General features: G+C 33.1%; 1 pseudogene; it reads right to left on the bottom strand.

Moving 5' to 3' along the window:
• Positions 1–8,447: 8,447 nt before the first annotated feature.
• Positions 8,448–19,210, bottom strand: LOC114716900 (protein DETOXIFICATION 14-like; annotated as a pseudogene).
• Between the last annotated feature and the right edge of the window lie 607 nt (positions 19,211–19,817).

Genomic DNA, 19,817 nt, shown 5'->3' with positions numbered 1-19,817 from the left:
AGAAGTTTAATAAAGCGGCTATTACCCCTCCAGTAAAAAGATTTGTGCCATAGTAGAAAGTTAATTATCCTACTCGTATAACCACTAGGATTTTGTGTTATAGCAAATCCTCTCCAAAATAAATAACCAAAAGCTTCCTAATGATCATAGACATCTTTCCCATGCATATAATTGTGTATCTCTTCTGTCCCAAATTATATATAAGTGTGTGGGCAGCAACAAACTATAGTTTTAAAAGTGATTTTACAATATATAAAATAAGTATATAAAAAGAGTTTTGCTTTGGGTTGAGTGAAAATACTTTATAAAGTGATTTTGGATAATCCTAAACACCGTGCCAAGACCAAAATAATTCCCCTGAACTTCATCTTTTCTATCTAAGATGTGCAAGCCACCTTGTAAGCCATACAATCATCAGTCCTTCTCCCACAAATTCAGTACTTACTTTTTTAATCATCGTTGGAGAAATGAACCAAACAGCTCTACCTTTTAATCATCGTTGGAGAAATGAACCAAAAAGCTCAACTTTTTAATCATTGTTGGAGAAATGAACCAAAAAGCTCTTAACCACAAACATTAGAGGAACAAAGGATCAATGGGTTCTTGTTTAATACCGCATAAGGGCCAAAAAAATAAAATTTTGGTACATGATGTTGTTGGAAGACCTTCCCAATGAGGATTACAGCAGAATTAGTAACCTTCTGGGTATGCAAGATCATCTTATTGTCAATTTATATGCTTTCCTCTAACTAGATAGGAACCATGCACCGTTGGAAATTGTGTAAAAATTGGGAGGCTATTAGAATGTTGTCCGATATCATATCAATCTCCCTTGCTTTAGCAAAAGCACTCTGGTTCGAGGCCACATAAATATATATATATATATATATGTAATCTCCCATTATGGCTTTCAATCCTTAGAAATGATTTTGTAACTAACATTTTATACAAACTAATTGGTCTAATAAAGTCTCAAAAGGACTATATGGATTTGACAACTTAGCTTGGGGATTAGAATCATAAAATGTTCTGTTCAACTTTTTCAACAAGAAGCTAAGCCCTATTTTGAAAATTAAATATCAATTCGCAAACATCTTCACCGACCAAGTGCCAGTGCCTTTGGAAAACCTTGCATGAGACACATTCGGGTCATGCTTTTGTCTTAAAAAGAATTTTTTTTTTTTTTTATCTAAATCGACATGCTATTCAACTATCAACACCTCGTCGCATTGATTCATTTTCGAGGGCAAATTAGTATTTTCCATTTTTTTAGAAAAAGGAGCAATACACACATATCAATTTATATTTAGCAAAGGGAACAACTACATGCATGCATGCATTTTTTTTTTTTTGATACCATATTGATTTTCATACTGTCCATCAAAATGATTTATTCTTTAGACAAATTAAAATAGTAACAAACAATTTAAAATATCTTTTTAAAAATAATTAGAAATATATATTTATTTTATTTGTTTTATAAGCTCAGTCAAATATCCCAAAATTTGTCAAATGTATTTTTTTCCCGAACAAATGATATTTTATTTAAAATAATTAATAAAACAAATGCACTTAATGCACGGCATTAAAACATTTTAGAAAATAACTCTACTTTTTTTATTTTAAAACAAATTATATTTTATTTTAAAAAATGCAGTTAGTAGTACTTGTTCAACATTCATATCACGGTTTGTTTTATTATAATTTAATTACGATAATGATTGATTAGTAAGATAGCACGCTTAGAGTCCACTAAGTCTCCTCAAAAGCTTTATCCATGAGATCATATTGGCTGAACCTTATCTCAGCGTCTTTCACAGAAAGCAAAAACTGATTGAAGAATTGACTGCATCTTATTTGTTGGGTGAAATAGTTTGACCACTCTTCTGCCTTGTCTTAATGACATGAATATTTTCTCCATTTTGATAACATATATTTTAGTCAAAATCATTAACCCTGTTAAAGAATATTCTAAAAAAATTCTTTAAGTATATTTTTTAATTAAAAACATATTAGAATAAATCTTGCTTACTATTTTACCCTTCATTATATTAAATCTCTAGTTTATTTTTTAATATTAATATTTATTAATGATTTATTTAATATTTTTACTAAATTTACTAAATTAAGACATAACTTTATAACTTAATTGAAAATACATAAATGCGATTACAAAAAAAATTTCTGCTAACATATATTTAAAAAAATTATATCACAAGTAAGTTTTAATTAATAAATGAGATTAAACATTTAAATTTATTTGAAAATAAAAATTGGTATCTATAAAATTAATTAAATTTATAATATGGCAATAGATTTAATAGTATAACAAAAAGTATTAAACTATGTATTAAAATTATTTTTTAATTTGAAATAAGATATGCCATATATGATTAAATGGTAATTATGAAGTAATATTTGCGCTAAGGAGGGGTATTTTGATCAAAATAATGGGTTAATCCTATAATTTAATAGTCAATTAACGATTGGGTAGATAGAATTATAGTTGAATCTCAAAACTAAAAGAAAAATTTGTTCAATATATATTTTGATTTTAAGAGAGGTCCATATATGTTTCCAAAATAAAGGAAAGATCTCTATAATTTACATTAAATAGAGGAGAGGTTGATGTGTTTTACTTTATTTTTTTGTTATTCTTTTTTTAACAAGAAGATCAGTTAGGTGAGTTGAGTCATAGCCTCATTAAGAATTAGAAAATGCCTCAATATAATGACTAAAAATGCTCAAATGGACCAACATTCAATATGATGTGTCCTTTCTTATTTAGAGAAATGACAGTTAAATTATGCATAATCTATCTAAACTTTGGATCATGTACAGATAACCTCTATAATTTATAAAAGTTTGCAACAAATCTCTCTCAATTTTTATATTTATGCAGATAACTCTCATATGATTAGTTTTGTGTATTACTTATCTGCAGACAATTTGAAATTTATGGGGATTATATTTAAATATCAATCAAAATTTGACTGGTTACATATGGATATAAAAATAAAATTTAAATGAATAGATAATTGACAGTTGGGGTTATTGCATGTACTTAATTAAAAGAAAAAATCGCAAAAAAAATATCTATTAAATTCTAAAAAGATAAATAGGTCATGCTTATTGTTCTTGTCATGGTTTTGACATGTCAAAATCTGTCAAATTCACTTATTTATCATTTTAAAATTCAACAAGGATTTTTTTTGTAGTCATTTTCACCTAATTAAAAGCTCCTAGAGGTTTGCGGTTAAGTTTTAAAGGTTAAGAGGAGATTGCTTGTCCATGATCCAAGGTTCAGAAAAATCGTGTAATTTATCCCTAAAGAACTAGCTAATTATAATAGTGTTGATGAATAGAGAAACAATCAATTTAACCGCAATTAATAAGAGGGGTTGAGTGCAACATGCATAATTAACATAGGAAATAACAACTGTTTAAGGCAAATGATTCTGATCAGTGAGGCAAAGCTTTAACTATACATGACAGTGCCAAGGCCAATGAATAATGTCATTTTTCTTATTAAACAAGAAAAGTTTCGTATGAGGCACGGCATTTATATAAACAATATGGTTTTCATTTGCATCAATCCACACAATACCAATATGGCAAAGAGATATTGTTAATCCTTTAATATGGCAGTGGTGAAAGTCCAACTCGCGTTTGCACTCAAGAAAATCCAACTCACTTTGCATGGTGGCATATATAAGTCAAGAGGCTTAATTAAGTTTAATAAAGGGAGATCTAAAGAGGGAATTTTTTATCTTGAAATATTCGGCATACATTATTTTTAGTTACTAAAGTAATTGATGATATCTGCCTCTTTGTAAGAAAAGTAGTAGATCTCGTTCATGCATGTAGATGAATGGTGCTTTCTATCACCTAAAAAAATTATTAATAATTTTGCCCTATGTTATTAAACATTTTGAAAACTTTTTCTCTTCTTGATTTAAACTATTTCACTCCCTCTAATTATATATAATACAAATTACATAATAAAAAACTAGTTAAAATTTATTAAAAATAATAAATATGTAAAAAATATATTTTAATTTTTGAAAATACTTTTATTTAGAGAGAGAATGAATGAAATGATTGACAGTGATATAACATGCTATTAATACCGACAAAACTAAAAACAAAAACAATTCAGATATCCTTTAAGCGTACCTTGTAAATAGAATAAGTTCATCTCAAAAACTCTCTTCTATATAGGACTGGAGCCAGATGGAGTATTTTTTAATTTTTTGAAAATTAATATTATTTTATATAATGAATGTTTTTTTACAAAAATATTAGCTTTCTATTTTATATGAGAATAATGGGGAGAATCCGCATAAAAAAAAAGTTTGAAATTATTAACCCCAATTAAGGAATTCCTCTAAAAAAATGTGTTGTTATTTATAAATCAAGTATTGTAAAAACCTATTAAAGTGTGAAAATCAAACTTAATTTAGAATTTAATAATTTTAAACTTCTTTTGTAAGATTCTTGCCCATGGTTTCGAACATTCAATATGGGTATTTAACCAAGTGAATTCATGTCATTTGACCAATCTAATTTCTTCAATTTCTTTCTCAATTAAAAAAATTACCACAAAAATCATCCTTCATTCAACTCTCTCTTGTCTATATTTTCTTATTTCTCTCAAAGATAGTCCAATAATGCCTCGTTGTTGGGCAACTACTCCCAACTTTGACGGTAGCTATCATATCAGCAACTTGACTATAAATTTGATAAGCCATTTTCACTATCTTTGCCCTTTTAATTTTTTTATTCTGACCTCAGATCATTATCTTTTCCTAATAATTTGCCTTTGTAATACAGGAAATGTTAACTGTCTACATCCAGCCAACTCGATAATTAAAAGTAATTTGGCCTATCTCTTTTTTTTTTTTTTAAAGAAAAGTAATTTGACCTATCAAGTCGCATTTATCTCAATTAATTAGTACAGTAGTGGTTAAATACCTTCCAAAATAAGGATGCCCCCCTCAACTTTAAATCTCTTTCATGTGTGTGTGTATGCAGAATCTGCCACAAAATAGCATGACAACATAACTATATAAAGGAACTAATTTTTTAAAATACTAAAAAAAAAATTGACCCAGACTCAAAAAGCATGCTGCTGACTCATGGGGAGAATCTGCATAAAAAGAAGTTTGAAATTATTAAACCCAATTAAGGACTTCCTATAAAAATGTGTTGTTATTTATAAATCAAGTATTGTAAAACCCTATTAAAGTGTGAAAATCAAACTTAATTTAGAATTTATTAATTTCTAGCTTCTTTTTGTAAGATTCTTGCCCATGGTTTCAAACATTCAATATGGGTATTTAACCAAGTGAATTCATGTCATTTGACCAATCTAATTTCTTTCTTAATTAAAAAAATTACCGCAAAAAATCATCCTTCATTCAACTCTCTCTTCTCTATATTTTCTTATTTCTCTCAAAAATAGTCCAATAATGCTTCAATGTTGGGAAACTGCTCCCAACTTTGACGGTAGCTATCATATCAGCAACTTGACTATAAATTTGATAAGCCATTTTCACTATCTTTGCCCTTTTATTTTTTTAATTTTGACCTCAGATCATTATCTTTTCCTAATAATTTACCTATCTAATACAAGAAATGTTAACTGTTTACATCCAACCAACTCGATAATTAAAAGTAATTTGGCCTATCTTTTTGTTTTTTTAAAAAAGAAAGAAAAGTAATTTGACCTATCAAGTCGCATCTATCTTAATTAATTAGTACGGTAGTGGTTAAATACCCTCCAAAATAAGGATCCCCCCTCAACTTTAAATCTCTTTCATGTGTGTGTATGTAGAATCTGCCACAAAATAGCATGACAACATAACTATTTTTTTAAAATACTTTTCTTTAAAAAAAAATTTACCCAGACTCAAAAAGCATGCTGCTGACTCATGGCTCAAAAAAAGTTATTTGCACAATAATTAAAAAAAAAAAGTACTAGACTAGACTGTCAGCCACTTTAAAAAAAAAAAAGCAAGTAACAAAAGTCTCTAAAACTTTATTTTATATCGATCAGCACAAACTTTTGGATATATACGAAAATTCCCAAATGCATAAGAAGCAAAAGAGGGGGAAAAAAAGCATTACGCAAATCGATGTCGACCAGTTCGACTGCACTGTCCAAATCATGCTGGTAAATTTTTTTTTGAGTAGGATGTTATCGCTAACTCCGGGTATCCTAGCTTATCGGCCAAACTAATCCGAAGGGTGTCTCACGCAGGTATCGAACCCATGACGTGGTAGGGAAGGCGCCTTGCGTTTCTGTTTGCGACCAGTCGGACCCGACCTTTACAGGCATGATGCTGGTACTTCTGGCCTTGGATTCAACTTTCAGCCTTATATACAGGTTGATGGTGACAGTGAGGCGATAATGGCATGGGATTAATTTTATTAATAATTAACTTTACTTTTAATTTGATTTTAAATATAATATTTTAATTTATTTTTTCTTTCATATTATTTATTTTTTTAAGGTAGTCTTTATAATAATTATACATATTAAAAATTCTATCATTCTAACTAACACACATGACTAGTAAAAGTATTATAGGAAAAACAACATATATTTAATAAAAATAGCTAAACTAACAAACTTTCTTAATCTATTCAAATTAGTCAAATAGCTCTTATATTAGAGACTGGAGTTAATATTTAGAAATGGAAAAATTGCTAAAAAAAATCCCCATTACAAAATTCACTGGCCAAAGGTGTCTAAGGAGATAAGTTCTTAGGCAAGTGCAATTTGTCTTGTGTAATTCTTCTTTCATTGTATGCAACATATTGTTAACTATATACAAATGCTTTTAGTTTGCACATAATTGCGAAAAAGTTGCATCTGCTGAAAATAGGTTACACTTGGATCATTAAACAAATTCCAGATAGTTTTGGGTAATAAATTTTACAACGGGGAAACTTCTAAGAAAATTTTCTTTTAAGCATTTAGGATTTCTAATTTATTTAACATTATTCTTTAAATTTTATTTGGATTGGGAATTAGATTAATTTTTTTGGATTATTTTATTTATCTAAGATATAATTTATTTTCGTTTTATTCTATCTTTTATAGGATAATCATAATGTAATTTAATTAGGCTTTGAGTTAGATTGCCATAAATTGATCTAGGATTTTTTATTTGTCGGATCATCTGTATATAGATTAAAACAAAGAGAAAATATTTGAGTTTTCTGTCTTCCTTGGTTCTTTCATCCAAAAAGGAAGAAGTTTTTCGTTAATAGCTTCCTCCAATCTTGCTATCTTTCAAATTTTGATATTGTATCGCAATGAAAATTGTGAAATACTCTAAAAAAAGGTTATTTATGGTTTTGATGAATTGATGTGTCTGTCATGTAAATGCTAATCATAGATGGAAAATTTAGTTAGGTGAATAGGTTTTGAAGAATTGTTACTATAATATATGTGTGTGTGTCTCACTACTCCTCTGGTCCTATTTATAGGGCAGAGAGAGAAGGTTTTTTTTGTCCTATTTATAAGTCATTTCATTAAATTTTCAGTGTGAATGTACTATTTTGTTTTTCATTTATTATAGTGTAAGTAGTTATCTTTTTTGAAAGGAGTATATATTAAATAGGGGTAAAGTTGGAAAGTTGTTATATTTTAATGGAAAGTTAATGCAGTTTAAAGTTTTCCTTAGTCTGTGTAAAACATGTTAGAAGTGCTTTATAAATAGAACCAGAAGAGTATGTCACTGGCACTGAAAAAAATAGTTGCGTTAGTAAACACCGTAAAAACATCTTCTCTTTCTAATAAAGACAATAAAGGCACTTTTTTGGTCTTTTAATATTGAGAAGTTGTATGCATTGAAAAAATAACAAGCATAAATTCTGCAGTTGACAATCTACATTTTAGCATGTTAATCTATTGTTGTTACTGTTGCATATACTCCTAATATATTTGTTTTAGATTCCTTTAATCCTTAAGTGCCATTATATTGCTGATGGGAAGCTCCAATAATATTCTCCCTTAAAAATTCTAAAAGCATATTTTTGATTATTCGGTAAAGTAATTTTCCTGGTGATTTCAATACCTTATTCTTAATTATAATACATCTAGCATTCTAAATCATAAATAAGATTAAGGTATTAGACATAATTAAAAAATAATATTAGAAGGTGTTAGATGTAATAAAAAAAAATCAAGGTACTAAGTGCACTGTAAAAAAAATTAGGATGCATGTTCTATTGAAAAATAACATTAAGATGCTGGATGCTACTTTATCCTTGATAATTTATTAGTTGTTTTATCTAAGTGTGGCAACTATAAATGTATACTTTAGACGTTACATGATTATAAAGAAATATAGACTTTAAATGATTTAAATAAAACTAATAAGATTATGGACTGCAAATACACATTTGTTAGTGAATGAAAACGAACTGAAAACTTATAGTGTAATAACGTATATATATGACACATAATCAATACATCAACAATCAAAATCAGTATGTTATTGTCAACACAAAATATAAAATCTTTAAAAAGTTGCATTATTCATAATTCACAAATTGAAAGGACAGAACCGACCAAATCATATAACAATCTAGAGAAACAAGTGCAAATGGACAAGTATAATACATTTAATTGCGTTATGGTATGCTTTATTGTTTCCTATCTTTGCCCAGAGAAGATGCTAATTGGCATAGCAATAAAGCATATGCACTTTGGTTGTTCAAATCGATACGTTTTCGTGATCTTCTGGCAAACATCTCTTCAGGGTCCTCTCCCTAGCTTTTTTTGCCTGCAAATTTCAGACTCTTTCCTTATGAGATCATTTCAAATGATTAAGCACTACAGAAATAATGTTCAAAAGCTGCTGCATAAAGTTTCAAGATGAGGATGATTGAAATGATATTATAGAAAGTGGAGAAAACAAACCTCTTTTTCCCAATCTGTACAACTTATTATGACCAATAGTATAATCACTTGGCAAATTGTACCACTTGTTATTCCAAGCCAAAGGCCTTTCCCTCTCAAGTGTACCAAGAAACCCAATATTGCAGAAAGTGGAATGCCAACAACATAATAAGCTCCAAAATTTACATATGCTCCTATGCGTTGCCACCCACTTCCCCTAGCAATCCCTATGTTGCGAGAAGAGTGTTAGATTACATAATACCCACACAAAAAAAACATTTGAGTTGGGATATATATATAATCAATAAAATTTTAGTTTTGTTTTATACCACCTCCTATCTTTTTTATAAAATTCAACTAATCAAATTCCATGATTTAAAAAATATGTTGATAATAGTTAAAAATAATAAATATATAAGGAATGAAACTGTTTCCCCCCAAATATACTCTTATTTATAAGAGGGTAAGTGAGAGGGCAGAATAATGAAAAAAGAAAGATGAAAAAATGTATGAAAAAAGGACAACCTGTAAGGGCACCTAGACAACCTCAAATTATATCTTATAAAAAGAATCAAAACAATTCAAAAATTTAGATCTTATAAAAAGAAACTGGAGGGAGTATATAATAATGGATGAAAGATTTTTACCTGTAAGGGCACCTTGCAAGGAGTCTGCAAAGACAGATAGGGCTAACAAAGGAGCTATGTCTGATACATAGCCTATCACTTCAGGCTCGTTGCTGAAGACATGTCCTAAAACATTCCGGCTTGAGAGAACAATTGAGCGCACTATAAGTGCCTCACAAGCTGATAGAATCCCTGAACATAAGGCAGCCACACGTGCTGCCTGTGCATTTCCAGCTCCCAATGCATTTGAAACTCTTGTGCTACAAATAATACCAGACACAATAATAATATTCGCCAATGAGAAAAATATTATATTCAATAATAATTGAGAATTTAAAAAACCACACTATTCATAAATCATGAATTATGATGCAAACCTTGCTGCTGAGCCAACTGACACTGGTATTGAATAAATAGTGACGTTCATTGATACACTGCCCACAGAATTCAAATTTGTACGCAGAATTAGATTGGAGGTATATTATTATTGTGGAGCCAGTTTCAATGCTCATTGACGAGTGTTTTAGTGCTCACTGACGAGTACTATGGTAGTTATCAAATTTGGATTATCTAGATCTTTTTTTTGTACTTTTGTTTTTAATTTTTTTATTTAATGAGTATAGAATTCAAAAAAAAAAACAGTATCTCAACTATTAATTTTTTTAAAAAAATAATTTTTTAACTTAAAGGTTATCAATTGAAAATTTTAAATTTAGACATGAAAATAATTTTTTGTACTTGTTGTGGATTAATGTATATAATGGTTAAAAACAAAAAGAAAAAAAAAAACATGAATGGAAAAGGCATATACCATACGGCTAATATTGAAGTTTCAGGCTGTGGGTTTGGTCGTAGGAGGCCAGCAACCAATGTAGTCACCTCATATGACCACCATTGAAGGCTGAAACATTAAAATTATTAATAACAACATGAATGAATACATCGATCTATGTAAAGGAAGCTCTTTTTATTAAGTTAGGGAGGCGAAAGAAATCTCTAATCCCACGGAAAAGCTCCATGGAAATTGGAACCCGAGTCTTTTGCACAAGAATCAGAGAATTTCATATGCAACGCATAAGATAGAATCGAACCATCACAAGAGGAGTGATCATGCTCTGCATAAGATAGAATCGAACCAGGACTTGAAGTGTTGCGTAACCAAAGAGAGCAGGAATTAAGCAAACTGCAAATTTTCCAGCTTCATGTGCAATTAAAGGGTCTTGACCAAGCACAACCAACAGCCTCCCTAAGTTAAGCCATAGCATAGATAGAGGAATACAACATAAAAGAAGACAGAAGATGCCAGTTTGAATCTGAACACCAAACTTCTTATATTGCTTAGCTCCGTAGGCTTGCCCACATTGTGTTTCCAGTGCAGAAGCCAACCCAAACTGTTCATTAAAAGTGTACAAAACCCAAAATACAAAATGGAATTATTAGTTTTCAATCAAAAGTTTAAACCCCACAATGCAAGATAAGATTTTGTAATTGTAAAACAGCTAGTAGTGGGAGACTTACTATGACACTAAAGCCAGTGACAGCACAAAGAGAAATGGCAACACCGGTACTAGATTGGGCAAGTTTTCCCAACTGACCCACCATCATCAAAGCAATAGTTTGCAGAAAGAAGGTTGAATAGTTCACAGCCACCATAGGCCCTGCCACTACTACTAGAAAAAAGACTTTTAACGTCACAAAATAACGGCGGTTAAGCAGAAAAACGACGTGGAAAAAAAGGCGGTGGCATTTTTGTAAATAAAACGAAGAAGGCTGAACTTTCTACGGTGGTTTTTAAGAAAACCGCCGTGGAAAGTGTGTCTTCTAACCCCGCGGCCGCTCGACTCTCTTCACTTTCTTTCTCATTTCTTCAGTGCGCCGTGGTCCCCCTCTGTCCCACCACCGAAAAACTGCCATTACCGGCCATTCTCGTCACTATCCCACCGTTTAAACTCCTCCATTGAGCTTGTGGTGCCTTGCCGCCATCCGCTGCCGTTCGAATGCCTCTCATTTCGCCTCATTCTTGCTCAGCCGCGTGTCCCCTCCGTCCCACCACCGAAAATCGGTCATACCCCACACTATCCACCGTTGAAACTCCTGCATTGAGCTTGTGGTGCGTCCGCCGCCGTCCGCCGCCGTTCGAAGCCCTCACTTCGCGTTTGAGTCTTCTCTGCTCTCTGTGAGTATCCTCTTCTTTCATTCTTTTCAATTTTTCTTGTTTTATTGAATATTTTGGCCATGAAAATCTGTTATATATGAAATGGGTTTATTAGTTTTACATTATGATTGGCTTGTGTTGTTTATTTTGCATTTTTTATGTGGTTGAACGTGGATTGGTGTTGATTGGTGGGTATTGGATGTGAGAAAACCTTAATTCCTTCTTATATACTGTATTAGAAACATGTTTAAATGTTTGGAGTTGACTAGTTGTGAAGTTTTTAAATTTTTTTATAATTTTTTGATATTTATTTCGAATTTTTGGTAATTTTCTTGTAATAAATATAAGAATTTAGTAATAAATAATCTGTTTGTTATTTTGTGTTTTTTTTCTTTGTTATGAATTTTGATTGATAGTAAAGTGTTTAAATAATCTGTAGAACAATGGATCGTAGTTGGATGAAAGCTAAGAGAATTAGTAAGGAATATGAGGATGGGGTTGAAAAGTTTCTTGAGTTTGCTCAGAAAAATGCCCCTAGTAAAAGAGATGGATTGTACTATTGTCCTTGTGTCAAATGTTTAAACAATAGTCGACGGAGTATTTCTGAGATAAAAGAGCATCTTATCTGTGATGGGATAAATTTGAGGTATACAAATTGGATATGGCATGGAGAAATTAGAAAGACTACACTGTCTGCAAATGAGAAGGTTGTGAATGAAGACTTTGGTGATAGAATTTCGGATATGTTTCGTGATATAAGGTCTGAATCCTCTACACAGTTTTCTTCCACCTTTGAAACTTTGTGTAGTGATGCAGAGACACCTTTATACCCAGGGTGCAAAGATGATTACACAAGATTGACAACCGTATTGAAACTGATGAATTTGAAGGCAAGAAATGGTTGGACCGATGCTAGTTTTACAGAATTGCTTGAATTGCTGAGTGATATTCTTCCTAAAGGGAATTCACTTCCGAAACGAATGTATGAGGCAAAAAAGATTTTGTGTCCGACGGGTTTGGAATATGAGAAGATACATGCGTGTCCTAATGACTGCATATTATTCAGAAATGATTATGAAGGGTTGAATAAGTGCCCTAAATGTGGGACTTCAAGATACAAAATAAAGAAAGATGATGGTGATTCTAATAAGATGACTAAAGGTTCTCCTTCAAAGGTTCTGTGGTATCTTCCAATAATACCACGATTTAAGCGTCTATTTGCTAATGCCACAGATGCAAAGAACTTGAGATGGCATTTGATGAGAAAATATGTGATGGAAAGCTTCGTCACCCAGCAGATTCTCCTCAATGGAAAACAATAGATCAAAAATTTCCTCAATTTGGGGGCGAGCCAAGAAACCTTCGGTTAGGGCTTTGTACGAATGGAATTAACCCATATGGTAATCTTAGTAGCACACACAGTGCTTGGCCAGTGCTCCTCGTAATTTACAACTTGCCTCCTTGGTTATGTATGAAAAGAAAGTATATCATGCTATCTTTGATAATCTCGGGGCCAAAACAACCGGGAAACGATATCGATATGTATTTGGCACCTTTGATTGATGATCTGAAGAAATTATGGGAGGAAGGTGTTGATGTGTTTGATGCATATAAACAAGAGACCTTCAATTTACGTGCCATGATCTTCACCACGATAAATGACTTTCCAGCATATGGAAATTTGTCAGGATACAGTGTTAAGGGGCATAAAGCATGCCCGATATGCGAAGAAGGCACCCACTATATGCAACTTAAACATGGCAGGAAGACAGTATACCTTGGTCACAGAAGGTTTCTTATTCGGTATCACCCTTACCGTAGATTGAAAAAGGCATTTAATGGCTCACAAGAATATGAAATGGCTCCAAGACCATTAACTGGAGAAGAAGTTTATCAGCGGGTGGAGGGAATTAATGTGGTCTTCGGTAAGAAGAAGAAGAAGACTGTCGGTGAGAGAAATATATGGAAAAAAAGATCTGTCTTTTTTGATCTTCCATATTGCCAAAGTCTTGATATGAGGCATAGTCTTGATGTGATGCATGTGGAGAAGAATGTATGTGAGAGCCTTGTTGGTACACTTTTGCATATAAGTGGAAAGACTAAAGATGGAATCAATACAAGACAAGACTTAGTCGAAATTGGAATAAGAAATGTCCTTCACCCACAAGAAAGAGATGGTAAGAAGGCTTATTTACATCCAGCTGCGCACACATTATCAAAAGAAGAGAAAAGAAGTTTCTGTGGTTTTGTCAATAGTATTAAGGTGCCACAAGGTTATTCTTCTAATTTAAGCAAACTTGTTTCAATGCAAGATTTGAAGATAACGGGAATGAAGTCTCATGATTGTCATGTGTTGATGCAACAATTACTTCCACTTGCTATTCGAGGCATTATGAAAACCGATGTGAGAAATACTATTACAAGACTTTGTATGTTTTTTAGTGCCATTTGCAGCAAAGTCATTGATCCTGCTGAGTTGGATGAATTAGAAAATGAAGGTTATGTGATCCTCTCTCAATTGGAAATGCATTTTCCTCCATCATTTTTTGATATTATGGTCCACTTGATAGCTCATCTTGTACGAGAGATAAGACTTTGTGGCCCTGTGTGTTTAAGATGGATGTACCCTTTTGAGAGATACATGAAAATCCTAAAAGGGTACTCTAAGAATCCTTATCGGCCTGAAGCATCAATTGTTGAGAGATATGTAGCTGAGGAGGCAGTTGAGTTTTGTAACGCATATCTTGATAGGGTAAAGGCAGTTGGTCTTCCTCAATCTCGACATGATCAGGGGAGAAGAAGCAAGGGAACACGGGGTGTCATAGTGAGGTCTATGTCAAGAGAAGTTGTAATGCAGGCACATCTATACATTTTAAACAACACGGATGAAGTTTTGCCTTACTTAAATGCTCACAAGAATATGCTGAGGAACTTGAATCCAAGAAAGAGTGATATGCAACTAGCTAATGAACATAATAAGTCATTTGCAGAGTGGTTCAAGCGAGAAGTGTTAAAAGATGGCAATCCTTCTGAGACAATACAGAGGCTAGCTGCAGGGCCTTCTTTTGAGGTTTTGTGTTGGGGTGGATATGATATAAATGGTTATTCTTTTTACACAAAAACCCAAGACGATAAGAGTACTATGCAGAATAGTGGGTGATGGTAGTAGCAGAAGCCATGCATTTTGCTAGTTCTAAAGACAGAAACCCAATGTTGGCGGCAATGTCCTATTATGGAATAATAGAAGAGATATGGGAGGTTAGTTATACCAAGTTTAAAGTTTCCGTCTTCAAATGTAAGTGGGTTAATAGTAATGCTGTGCAAGTGGATGAAGAATTTGGATTTGTTTCGGTCGATCTTGAGAGGTTTGGATACGGAGACGAGCCATTTATTTTGGCAAGTCAAGCAAAACAAGTGTTCTTCGTTCCCGATCTAGCAAAAAAGAAATTGTCTATCGTGCTTCAAGGTAAAAGGCAAGGAGTTGGTGGAGATGATGGTGACTTAGAGCTTAATCTTGATGAAACCCCGCCTTTCACAGCTACTCGACCTAAAGCAGTTGAATTAGATTTGGTAGATGATGACTATGCTGTTAGAGATGATCATTGTGAAGGAATTTGGGAGGATAATCGTATGAATTTTTTGATTTTTTTTTTTTGCTAAATATACTTAATAATATAATGTTTTATATTAACTTGATATTTTTATTCTTACATTTATTAATTCATTGTTCTTTAAACAGGAAATGGACGGATCCGGTCAACAGGGTTCTGGTGATGACAACTCTTTTACTAGCCGGAGAAAGGGTAGAGGGCCAACCCATATGAGGCATTTAGCTTTACGTGATGAGAGCACACAGCCTATGAGGATTACAGTGGAGTTTGATGATGATCTGAAGCCTATAGGAAAGGATGGGGCTCAATTTACTAGTTATGTGGGTTATCTCGCACGCAATAAGATTAGCATTGACATTCCTAGCTGGAAGAAGGTGGACAAAGATTTGAAGAAAAACCTTTGGGAGGATATATTAGTATATTGTGCATTGTTTTCTCTACTTGTTTCAATTATAGTTGCTTATTTACTTTATAACTCTATGCTATTATTGTATTGCATGCAGCTGACATTTGATATTCCTGCCACTAAACAAATGAGAGACCGTCTGTTGAAGCAAATTGATGAACGGTGGAGGGATTTTAAGTCCACGCTTACAAAACATTATATTAATGGAAAAAGAAAGGGTGAGCATCCTAAGGAATGATATTCATTTATTAGTGAAGAGGCATGGGAAATTTTGTGAAGCAACGTGAAGACCTTGCATTTCAGGTTTGGTTTCTTCAAACTTAATTTTTAATCAGGTCATATTTTATTTAACTAAACTAATTTTGTCGATTTGGTTTCATTGTCATAGGCATTGAGTCAGAAGAACAAACAAATATCTGAGCAGAATGTATACCCACATACCATGTCTCGTGCAGGGTATGGTGGGTTGGAAAGAAGTATGATGGAGGAACGACTGAAGAATGCATAGATGGCTGCTGCTTCAGATCCTACTGGCTACATGCCACCTATTGAGCGTCCTTCTCGCCAAGAAAAATGGAAGGCGACGAGGATTAAAAAGGGTCAATACATTACTCCACAGTCTGCTGCTGTTGCTGAGAGGATTGTAAGTAATATTTGAGAATTATGCTTCATTAATTGTTTTTTTCAATTATCTTAAATTGAATTTGTTGCTTTAATGATATAGGATACACTTGAGGAGCAATTATCTCAAGGTACATTCATCCCTCAAGGACGGATGGATATCTTGGCCACTGCTATTGGAAAGGCTGACCATCCCGGAAGAGTCCGAGGGACCCCTAAAGGGATTGGTATTAAAGAATTTTTTGGCTCTGCTTCACGAAGAAGCACTAGATCATCCTCTGCTAACATGGTATCTAAAGAGGAGCTCGACCAACGACTACAGGAAGAAACAGAGAGAGTTCGAGCTGAACTAAGTCAACAACACATGGCAGAGATGCAAAAGATATGACGAATTCGATGCCAAGTTTCAACAGACTCTGATGATGATGGGTACGAGTGGATTCCAGATGCCCCGAGTATCTGAACCTTCCCAGGTAATAATCACACATCTTTTTAAATCTTCTAAAGATTCATTTGATCCATTTAAACTTATTTAATGTTTCTTAACTAATTTCATATTATGTTTCAGGGTTCACCTGTGATTAAAAGCAGGAAGGGCAGTAATAATCAGACACAGCCACTGACAGTGTCTGACCCTAACCCTAGCCCTGACCCTGTCGAAGACAATGGGATGCCGTGTTCTCTCTATGTGGATTATGAAAATTCACCTGTTCATGTTGCTAGTAGTCGAGCATTCATGGGCACAACGATTCACGGCAACAAAATTTCGAGCAATCAAGCAAGGGTGACAGTGGAGAGGATTGTTCGTGGTCAGGGGGGTACACCAGTGCCCAATCCTACTGATGAGGTTCGACTCTTGGCCCAAGCTAAAGGACATTTCATTTTGTGGCCAAAGAGACTTATTGCAAAGCCAATGGTGAAGAAGGCGGCAGCAAAGAAGGCCACAACGAGCGCATCATCTGATCCTGTACTCTTGCCTCTTCCTAGTGATGTTGCGCTTATGTATTCCAGTTTGGAGGTTCTTCATTCCATGGTGCCAAACATGGATAAGCCTGTGACTTTCAAGATGCCGTTGGGGGTTGTGGGTTCAGATATAACATACGACTTCACCATTGACAAGAGGGACCTCGTTCAGTTCCTCAACTTTGAGGAGCTTGATATAGCTTTCATGCAGCTCGCTATTTTGTAAGTTACAATATCATTTTCTTATTACATATTATACTTCATGCATGTCCTAATGTTTTTTACTTGAACAACAGGCACTTTAATCAAATCTGTCGAAACGGAGGACTTCAAGGAACATATGGCTTTATGTGTCCCCGAAGGGTGCAGAAAGAATTTAATACTGTGGAAGCAAGGTCAATCTACATTATGACCACAATGACTCAGACCAGAAAGCTAATATATTTTACACCTTACGTGGAAGGGTAAGTGTATTATTGTATTTGAGATATACAAGCTGTATGTGTCGGGTTATAATTAACATGGTTTGCCTTTTGCAGTTATCATTGGACTCTAATTGTTTGTGCCCCTTTTGACAACAAAGTTTACTGGTTCGATTCACTTTGTGGAAGTCCATCCGAAGAAACCAAAGATGTCATCGACACGTTATTTTTTATTTATATATTTATTACTTGTGAAGTTTATACAAGCATGCTCTAATATCATTTTCTCTTATAATGTTGATAGGGCTTTTCATTCTTTTAATGTTGTGGCGATTAAACAAAATAGACAAGCACCAACATGGATTCTTCCAAAGGTATATATTGTTTTGAACTAACTTTTAAACATTTTTGGATGAATTAAAGTTAATGTTTATAATCAATAATGTCTAATATTTAAATTTTATATCTTATTTTTTTAGTACCGTTGTCAACAAGGACATGTTGAGTGTGGATATTATATCATTCGCTACATGAATGACATAATTGAGACAGGAACGACTGAGAAATTAGACGAGGTAAAGATGAGTTACGTTGCATGACGTTCTTCAATTCATTTCATATTTTTGACTAAGTTTACTATATTATTTTTTATTAACAGATATTTCAAAATACTACGCCATATCTCATGGATGACATCAACTTGATGAGGGACACTTTGTCAACAACATTGGTAGAAAAAATTGAAATTTAGCTTTCAAATAGATAGGTTATTTCTCAAAAAATTCATTGTTAGATGTTTTCTCTCAATTCCCTCTTATATGTACATGTTCATGATTTCCATTGTACAGAGAAGTAGTTACTTCTATTTCAGAATTGTTGGACCTAGCCAATACGTGTTCCTTGGTCTTAATTAACCACCTAGTTCTATTATATTGGCCGGTTCCCTATTTTCGAATTGTGTAAAAGAAATTTCAATGCTGTATATATATCAATTAGCTAAATTGATTTTGTTCTGCGTGATCTGCACTGCCTACATTTATTTGGAACTGTAAATTACAGGGTGGTAAAAATGAAAAACAAGCAGAATTTTTTTAAAAAAAAAAATTTATTTTTAACGGCGGTTATATGTATAACCGCCGTTCAAAGCATATTCCACGGCGGTTTACTATTTTAACCGCCGTGGAAAATCGATTTTCCACGGCGGTTTTAAACCGCCGTGTTTTCTTTACCTTTCAACGTCGCCTTTATCAACTTCGCCTTCAAAATCGCCATGAAAAGCCACTTTTAACAGCCGTGAAAAGCCTTTTTTCTGGTAGTGCACATAGATAACTGCTTTCACTTCTTTAGCAAACACACGCCATGTTAGGCGAAGACGATCGTCTTCTTCTTCATTCACCACCTCCATGGCCTTCTCTTGACGATCATTTTCCATATTCCCTTCTTTGTCTTCCTCGTCGGCACTCCTCTCCGTACTCAGAATGGCAGGAGACATCAATTCTGGGTTCTGATTCTGGTTTCTCCTGATGAAGATGTTCTACACATTTTGCAAAATCAATCTAGTGTCCTATTTATAGGCAAAATACGTTATGATCCATGGTGCGGTGATAGGTCCATCCTCGTGTATAGATTTTTGCACGGGCGAAATAGTGTTCCCCCTCCAGACAAGGGCGGACCCAGCATGGAAACTAAAGGGGCCAAGTTTTTGAATCATGATATACCCACATACATATACATGTGTGTTTCGGTTATTTAAGGTTTCATTATATATAACAATTACTTTTGTTTAATTTATAACTTAGACGATTGCTAGAGAACAAAGTAGATCAATATATATTTTAAATTTCAAAAAGATAAAATGCTCAATATTTATGATAATTTATCTGTTTTTTCTAATATTAACTGAGAAAAAAAGACTAACATGTAAAGCTAAGTTTTTTTTTTTGGTGTAAGCTCAGAATATTCCTAAATCATTTTTGGGCTGAAGCCTAATCTCTGATGAGTTGAGGATATTAAGGTGAAAGCTCTCTCAACAAATATATTTTTCAAAATTCTAACTTATATATATATATTTTTTAAAAAGGTACAACCCCTTACCATCT

Source organism: Neltuma alba, unplaced genomic scaffold, assembly GCF_004799145.2.
Source record: "Neltuma alba isolate B1F8T4 unplaced genomic scaffold, ASM479914v2 tig00011698_pilon, whole genome shotgun sequence".
Taxonomy (NCBI): domain Eukaryota; kingdom Viridiplantae; phylum Streptophyta; class Magnoliopsida; order Fabales; family Fabaceae; genus Neltuma; species Neltuma alba.
Note: the sequence above shows the minus strand (reverse complement) of the source record. Positions and strands in the feature narration are given on the sequence as shown.